The following is an 8,680-nucleotide window of genomic DNA, read 5'->3' on the forward strand; positions in this document are numbered from 1 at the left end:
ATTTTCTATATACCAGGGAGCTAGTTTTTTGGGTGTGACTGCATCTAGAGTATTACACACAGTTAAATTAAGTTCCTCAGTTAGGTGGTTAACCGATTGTTGTACTCTGACGTCCATGGGTAGGTGGAGGGAGTCTGGAAGGACATGTAGGAATCTTTGGTTTGTCCGAGAATTTATGGCACAGCTTTTGATGATCCTTGGTTGGATTCTGAGCAGATTATTTGTTGTGATTGTAAATTCAGGGAACTCAGTGAGGGATGCTGTATACGACCCAGGAGGCCTGTAAATAGTAGCTATAAAATGTGATTGAGTAGGCTGCATATATTTCATGACTACAAGCTTAAAAACACTTTTTTTTTGTAAATTGAAATTTGCTATCGTAAATGTTAGCAACACCTATGTCTTTGCGTGATGCGCGGGAGATATGTCTTTCTTGTTGTGATGTGTGTTTTGTCCCTGCAGGAGGCCTGTTGCCTTTTGGTAGGCCGTCATTGTAAATAAGAATTTGTTCTTAACTGACTTGCATACAGTTAAATAAAGGTAAAATAAAATAAAATATGGTCGCTAGTGTAACCAGGAGGAGAGGCCTCATTTAACAGAGTAAATTCATCAGGCTTAAGCCATGTTTCAGTCAGGCCAATCACATCAAGATTACGATCAGTGATTCGTTCATTGACTATAACTGCCTTGGAAGTGAGGGTTCTAACATTAAGTAGCCCTATTTTGAGATGTGAGATATCACAATCTATTTCAATAATGGCAGGAATGGAGGAGGTCTTTATTCCAGTGAAATTGCTAAGGCGAACACTGCCATGTTTAGTTTTGCCCAACCTAGATCGAGGCACAGACACGGTCTCAATGGGGATAGCTGAGCTGACTAAACTGACTGTTCTAGTGGCAGACTCCACGAAGCTGGCAGGCTGGCTAACAGCCTGCTGCCTGGCCTGCACCCTATCTCATTGTGGAGCTAGGGAAGTTAGAGCCCTGTCTATGTTCGTAGATAAAATGAGAGCACCAATCCAGCTAGAATGGATTCTTTCACTCCTTAGCAAGCCAAGCTTGGTCTTGTTTGTGGGTGAGTCCCAGAAATTACTGGGACTCACTTTTTTCTGGGAGGGGCAGAAAACAGTTTTGAACCAGCGATTGAGTTGTGAGACTCTGATGTAGAGCGCATCACTCCCCCTAAATGGGAGGGGGCCAGAGACAATTACTCGATGCTGACACATCTTTCTAGCTGATTTATACGCTGAGGCTATGTTGTGCTTGGTGACCTCTGACTGTTTCATCCTAACATTTTTGGTGCTGACTTGGATAACAATATCTCTATACTCTCTACACTCGCCAGTTTTAGCCAGCACCATCTTGAGATTAACCTTAATGTCGGTAGCCCTGCCCCCTGGCTAACAATGTATGATCGCTGGATGATTCGTTTTAAGTCTAATACTGCGGGTAATGGAGTTTCCAATGAATAGGGTTTTCAATTTGTCAGAGCTAATGGTGGGAGCCTTCGGCGTCTCAGACGCCGTAACGGGAGAAGTAGAGATCATAGAAGGCTCAGCCTCTGACTCCGACTCATTGCTTAATGGGGAGAACCGGTTGAAAGTTTCTGTCGGCTGAATGAGCGACACCGGTTGAGCATTCCTACAGTATTTCATTCCAGAAGCCATGAGAAAGTTGTCCAGCTGCGGGGATTGTGCGAGGGGGATTTATACTATCGTTACTATCTGTACTTATTTGTGGCACAGACACTGTTTCATCCTTTCCATAAATTACCCTTGCCAAATGATTGCGTCAGAAGCTGGGCTTGGAGCGGCTATCCTCACCATAAGGCGATCGTTCTCCTGTATATTATGAATACAGCGACTGCAATTAGAAGGCATAATGTTAATGTTACTACTTAGCTTCGGCTGGTGGAGGTCCTGTAGAACCATGTCCAGATAAAGCATCATGTTAATGTTACTACTTAGCTTCGGCTGGTGGAGGTCCTGTAGAACCATGTCCAGATAAAGCATCATGTTAATGTTACTACTTAGCTTCGGCTGGTGGAGGTCCTGTAGAACCACGTCCAGATAAAGCATCATGTTAATGTTACTACTTAGCTTCGGCTGGTGGAGGTCCTGTAGAACCATGTCCAGATAAAGCATCATGTTAATGTTACTACTTAGCTTCGGCTGGTGGAGGTCCTGTAGAACCATGTCCAGATAAAGCGTCCAGGGTGAAAAAGTTGAATGAAAAAATACAAATATAAAACGGTAATTAAAAAGTAAAAACCATAAAGTTGGCAGGTAGCAGAGTAACACTAGCAACAAAACGTACAGCAGCACGTAAACAAGTCCACAAGTTGAGAGCATTCCGTCGGGCTGCATCACTCTCTGGTACGGCAACTGCACCGCCCGCAAATACAGGGCTCTTCAGAGGGTGGTATGTTTTGCCCAACATATCACCAGTGGCACACTGCCTGCCCTCCAGGATTTCTACAGCACCCGATATCACAGGAAGGCCAAAAAGATCGTAAAGCACATCAACCACCCGAGCCACGACCTGTTCACCCTTCTATCATCCAGAAGGTGTGGTCAGTACTGCTAAAATCAAAGCTTGGATCGACAGGCTGAAAAAAAGCTTCTATCTCAAGGCCATTAGACTGTTAAATAGCCATCAGACTGTTAAATAGCCATCGCCGGCCTCCACCTAGTACCCTGCCCCGAACTTAGTCAAAGTCACTAGCTGACGACCACCCGGTTACTCAACCCTGCACCTTAGAGGTTGCTTCCCTATGTACATAGAAATGGAATCACTGGTCACTTTAATAATGGAACACTGGACACTTTAATAATGTTTACATACCGTTTTACTCATTGCATATGTACAGTGCATTCGGAAAGTATTCAGACCCCTAAAATGTTGTTACGTTAAAGCCTTATTCTAAAATTCATTCAATTGTTGATTTTCCTCATCAATCTACACACAATACCCCATAATGACAAAGCAAAAACATGAAATATCACAAAAGTATGCACCTCAGATAGCAGCCCAAATAAATGCTTCACATAGTTCAAGTAACAGACACTTCTCAACATCAACCGTTCAGAGGAGACTGTGTGAATCAGGCCTTCAAGGCGAGGGCACTGGTGACTTAGGGCGGGGTTTGTGACATCGTTGGTAGTCCTCCCTGCTCGCCCCCAGTGGCCCCCCAAAGTCTTTAGTGTCACACTCCTGATGGAAAGACAAAAACACTAGAGACCACATTAACATAAAACACTGGTGACACACTGGTGTGGGGTAAATCTCAAGTGGAAATTCGCCACAAATAGATTGATGATAAGATAGAATGCTCTCTGTATTGCCCCCATACTGTGCCTTCCTTATTTTCACTCTATTCCTGCCTTACTGCCTACTGTTTGACAACAAGATGGCACCGATAGAGATGGCAGCTTCGCTTCAAGTCATTAGGAAACTGAAGTATTTCGTTTTTTTATGTATTATTTCTTACACTGTTAGCCCAGAAAACTATAAGCATTTCGCTACACTTGCAATAGCATCTGCTAAACATGTGTATGTGACTAATAAAATTTGATTTGATTTGATTTATTTCTACACTGTAAAGGCTCCTTGTGAAGTCAAGAATTACTGATTATGCACAGAATAATACAATTGAATTGTCAAATTCATATAATAGCTCAATTTTACTGTTTACATGCTTGCAAGAATAATTATTTCCCTAATAATCTTTACATGACACATCTGATATCAAGCTAAGTGATGGAATTTTGATAAATGAACACAATCGCAAATCAAAATAAACGTTCTACCACAGCGACCATGTTATTTTTGGGAAACCTATTTGATTCTGAGTTCGGACACATAATTTGTAACTGAAAACTATTTATAGACACTCGCTTCACTTGTGCATAAGGATAGAGGGAGGCTCGCCCTGCTGGTGCTGGCATATGCGCAGATCAAATACGCCACTGCAGTGGATGTAACCTGCATCGACTGACGTAGCCTTGCAAGCTAATTGTAGAATGTAATAACTACACTTAAGCAAATGGTACAATCTGGCCAGGTTGATATCAAGATTTTAATATGGTAACATCGAACAGTGTGACATGTAATAATCCTAAAAGACTGAAACCAACATACAGGGTGGGAAGGCCTTTAATTAGCAGTGAAGGACCCCACGTTGGTGTCCATCTGTCTGCCTGTTCCTGAGGGCAGATGTCCCTCGCACTATGCCCTATCACAGTCTTTCTGGGGTTTCCTCCTCTAACGTAGATCCTCTTTTAATTAAAACGTTGTACTAACTGGGCTGAGCGTGTTACACACTATCAGCCTGTAGGGAAGCAGGCCTATACCAGAACCCTCCTATAGAGGATGTTCAGGGTCTGCTAGGATGGAGACATGATAGGATCAGACATGACGCAACTGTCTCCCTCTAGGGTGGAGCAAAGACTGTCCTGCTACACCTGCCCATCCCTCACTGGCCAGCCAACTACACTACAGCAACAAAAGAGACTGCAGCAAGCCAAGAGGCTCAACCCAAATGAGCACAGGTCACAAGTGCAAATTCACAGGCGATACTATCGTAGAGGACCGTCAATAGGACTCACAGAGAGAAGCTCTCAAAGATAAATCCAATATGATGGATGGTTTTTGTAAAGCTTGTCAGCACAGAGGACAGACGACTGAGGCGTCACTGCCATGTTCTATGATAAGCCAAATCCTTTACGGCATAATCAAATCAAATCAAATTGTATTTGTCACATGTGCCGAAAACAACAGGTGAGGTAATCTCCACCTTAACCTTCACCTTACAGTGAAATGCTTATGTATACGCCCTTAAACAACGATGCAGTTTTAAGAAAAATAAGTGTTAAAAATAGATAAATAAAAAATTATTAGAGAGCAGCTGTAAAATAATAGTGGCGCGGCTATATACAGGGGGTACTGGTACAGAGTCAATGTGCGGGGGCACTGGTTAGTCAAGGTAAGTGAGGTACACTACCGTTCAAAAGTTTGGGGTCACTTAGAAATGTCCTTGTTTTTGAAAGAAAAGCAATTTCTTTGTCCATTAAAATAACATCAAATTGATCAGAAATACAGTGTAGACATTGTTAATGTTGTAAATGACAATTGTAGCTGGAAACTGCAGATTTTTTATGGAATATCTACATAAGCATACAGAGGCCCATTATCAGCAACCCTCACTCCTGTGTTCCAATAAGCACATTGTGTTAGCTAATCCAAGTTGATCATTTTAAAAGGCTAATTGATCATTAGAAAACCCTTTTGCAATTATGTTAGCACAGCTGGAATCTGTTGTCCTGATTAAAGAAACAATAAAACTGGCCTTCTTTAGACTAGTTGAGTATCTGGAGCATCAGCATTTGTGGGTGAATTACAGGCTCAAAATGGCCAGAAACAGACCTTTCTTCTGAAACTCTCAGACTGGCCAATAAAAAGAAATGATTAAGATGGGCAAAATAACATAGACACTGGACAGAGGAAGATTGGAAATAGTGTAATGGACAGACGAATCTAAGTTAGAGGTGTTCAGATCACAATGAATAACATTCGTGAGACGCAGAAATCATGAAAAGATGCTGGAGGAGTGCTTGATGCCATCTGTAAAGTATGGTGGAGGCAATGTGATGGTTTGTGTGTGTGAGTGGTGGTAAAAGTGGGAGATTTGTACAGGGTAAAAGGGATCTTGAAGAAGGAAGGCAATCACTCCATTTTGCAACGCCATGCCATACCCTGTGGACGGCGCTTGATTGGAGCCAATGTCCTCCTACAACGGGACGATGACCCAAAGCACAGCTCCAAACTATTCAAGAACTACACTGCTCAAAAAAATAAAGGGAACACTTAAACAACACAATATAACTCCAAGTCAATCACACTTCTGTGAAATCAAACTGTCCACTTAGGAAGCAACACTGATTGACAATAAAGTTCACATGCTGTTGTGCAAATGGAATAGACAACAGGTGGAAATTATAGGCAATTAGCAAGACACCCCCAATAAAGGAGTGGTTCTGCAGGTGGTGACCACAGACAACTTCTCAGTTACCATGCTTCCTGGCTGATGTTTTGGTCACTTTTGAATGCTGGCATTGCTTTCACTCTAGTGGTAGCATGAGACGGAGTCTACAACCCACACAAGTGGCTCAGGTAGTGCAGCTCATCCAGGATGGCACATCAATGCGAGCTGTGGCAAGAAGATTTGCTGTGTTTGTCAGCGTAGTGTCCAGAGCATGGAGGCGCTTCCAGGAGACAGGCCAGTACATCAGGAGAAGTGGAGGAGGCCGTTGGAGGGCAACAACCCAGCAGCAGGACCGCTACCTCCGCCTTTGTGCAAGGAGGAGCAGGAGGAGCATTGCCAGAGCCCTGCAAAATGACCTCCAGCAGGCCACAAATGTGCATGTGTCTGCTCAAACGGTCAGAAACAGACTCCATGAGGGTGGTATGAGGGCCCGACGTCCACAGGTGGGGGTTGTGCTTCCAGCCCAACATCGTGCAGGACGTTTGGCATTTGCCAGAGAACACCAAGATTGGCATATTCGCCACTGGCGCCCTGTGCTCTTCACAGATGAAAACAGGTTCACACTGAGCACATGTGACAGACGTGACAGAGTCTGGAGACGCCGTGGAGAACATTCTGCTGCCTGCAACATCCTCCAGCATGACCGGTTTGGCGGTGGGTCAGTTATGGTGTGGGGTGGCATTTCTTTGGGGGGCCGCACAGCCCTCCATGTGCTCGCCAGAGGTAGCCTGACTGCCATTAGGTACCGAGATGAGATCCTCAGACCCCTTGTGAGACCATATGCTGGTGCGGTTGGCGCTGGGTTCCTCCTAATGCAAGACAATGCTAGACCTCATGTGGCTGGAGTATGTCAGCAGTTCCTGCAAGAGGAAGGCATTGATGCTATGGACTGGCCCGCCCATTCCCCAGACCTGAATCCAATTGAGCACATCTGGGGCATCATGTCTCGCTCCATCCACCAACGCCACGTTGCACCACAGACTGTCCAGGAGTTGGCGGATGCTTTAGTCCAGGTCTGGGAGGAGATCCCTCATGAGACCATCAGCCATGTCATCAGGAGCATGCCCAGGCGTTATAGGGAGGTCATACAGGCACGTGGAGGCCACACACACTACTGAGCCTAATTTTGACTTGTTTTAAGGACATTACATCAAAGTTGGATCAGCCTGTAGTGTGGTTTTCCACTTTAATTTTGAGTGTGACTCCAAATCCAGACCTCCATGGGTTGATACATTTGATTTCCATTGATAATTTTTGTGTGATTTTGTTGTCATCACATTCAACTAAGTAAAGAAAAAAGTATTTAATAACAATATTTCATTCATTCAGATCTAGGATGTGTTATTTTAGTGTTGCCTTTATTTTTTTGAGCAGTGTAGTTAGGGAAGAAGTAGTCAGCTCTGGGAGGTGATTCAGGAAGCATTGGGTGAAATCTCTTCAGATTACCTCAACAAATTGACAACTAGAATGCCAAAGGTCTGCAAGGCTGTAATTGCTGCAAATGGAGGATTCCTTGACGACAGCAAAGTCTGAAGGACACAATTATTATTTCAATTAAAAATCAACGTCTTGACTATATTTCCTATTCATTTTGCAACTCATTTCGTGTATGTTTTCATGGGAAACAAGGACATTTCTAAGTGACCCCAAACTTTTGAAACGATAGTGTACATGTAGGTAGAGTTAAAGTAACTATGCATAGGTAATTATCAGAGAATAGCAGCAGAGTAAAAGGGGGGACAATGCAAATAGTCTGGGCAGCCATTTGATTAGATGTTCAGGAGTCTTACGGCTTGGGGGCACTCTGGTACCGCTTGCTGTGAGAACAGTCTATGACTAGGGTGGCTGGAGTCTTTGACCATTTTTTGGGCCTTCCTCTGACACCGCCTGGTATAGAGGTCCTGGATGGCAGGAAGCTTGGCCCCAGTGATGCACTGGTCCGTACGCAGTACCCTCTGTAAATGCCTTGCGGTCGGAAGCCGAGCTGTTGCCATAGCAGGCAATGATGCAACCAGTTCTCGATGGTGCAGCCGTATAACATTTTGAGGATCTGAGGACCCATGCCAAATATTTTCAGTCTACTGATGGGGAATAGGCTTTGTCGTGCTCTCTTCACAACTGTCTTGGTGTGTTTGGACCTTGATAGTTTGTTGGTGATGTGAACAAGGAACTTGAAGCTCTCGACCTGCTCCACTACAGCCCGACGATGAGAATGGGGGCGTGCTCGCAGTGCTCATGCAGTCATGAGTGAACAGGGAGTACAGTGGGGACTGAGCACAAACCCCTGAGGGGCCCCCGTGTTGAGGATCAGCATGGCAGATGTGTAGTTACCTACCCTTACCACCTGGGGGAGGCCTTTCAGGAAGTCCAGGATCCAGATACAGAGGGAGGTGTTTATTCACAGGGTCCTTAGCTTAGTGATGAGCTTTGAGGGCACTATGGTGTTGAACGCTGAGCTGTAGTCAATGTATAGCATTCTCACATAGTTGTTCCTTTTGTCCAGGTGGGAAAGGGCAGTTTAGAATGCAATAGAGATTGCATCATCTGTGGATCTGTTGGGGGGGGTATGCACATTGGAGTGGGTCTAGGGTCGGTAGTCATTTAGGCAGGTTACATTAGTGTTATTGGGCACAGGGA

The 8,680-nt window shown here is 44.4% G+C and overlaps 1 pseudogene; it reads right to left on the reverse strand.

The window, feature by feature from the left end:
* Window positions 1-956: 956 nt before the first annotated feature.
* Window positions 957-2,051, reverse strand: LOC149975228 (uncharacterized; annotated as a pseudogene).
* Window positions 2,052-8,680: the final 6,629 nt, after the last annotated feature.

Source organism: Oncorhynchus mykiss, chromosome 19 (assembly GCF_057628025.1).
Source record: "Oncorhynchus mykiss isolate SJ-2025 chromosome 19, ASM5762802v1, whole genome shotgun sequence".
NCBI classification, from domain to species: Eukaryota; Metazoa; Chordata; class Actinopteri; order Salmoniformes; family Salmonidae; genus Oncorhynchus; species Oncorhynchus mykiss.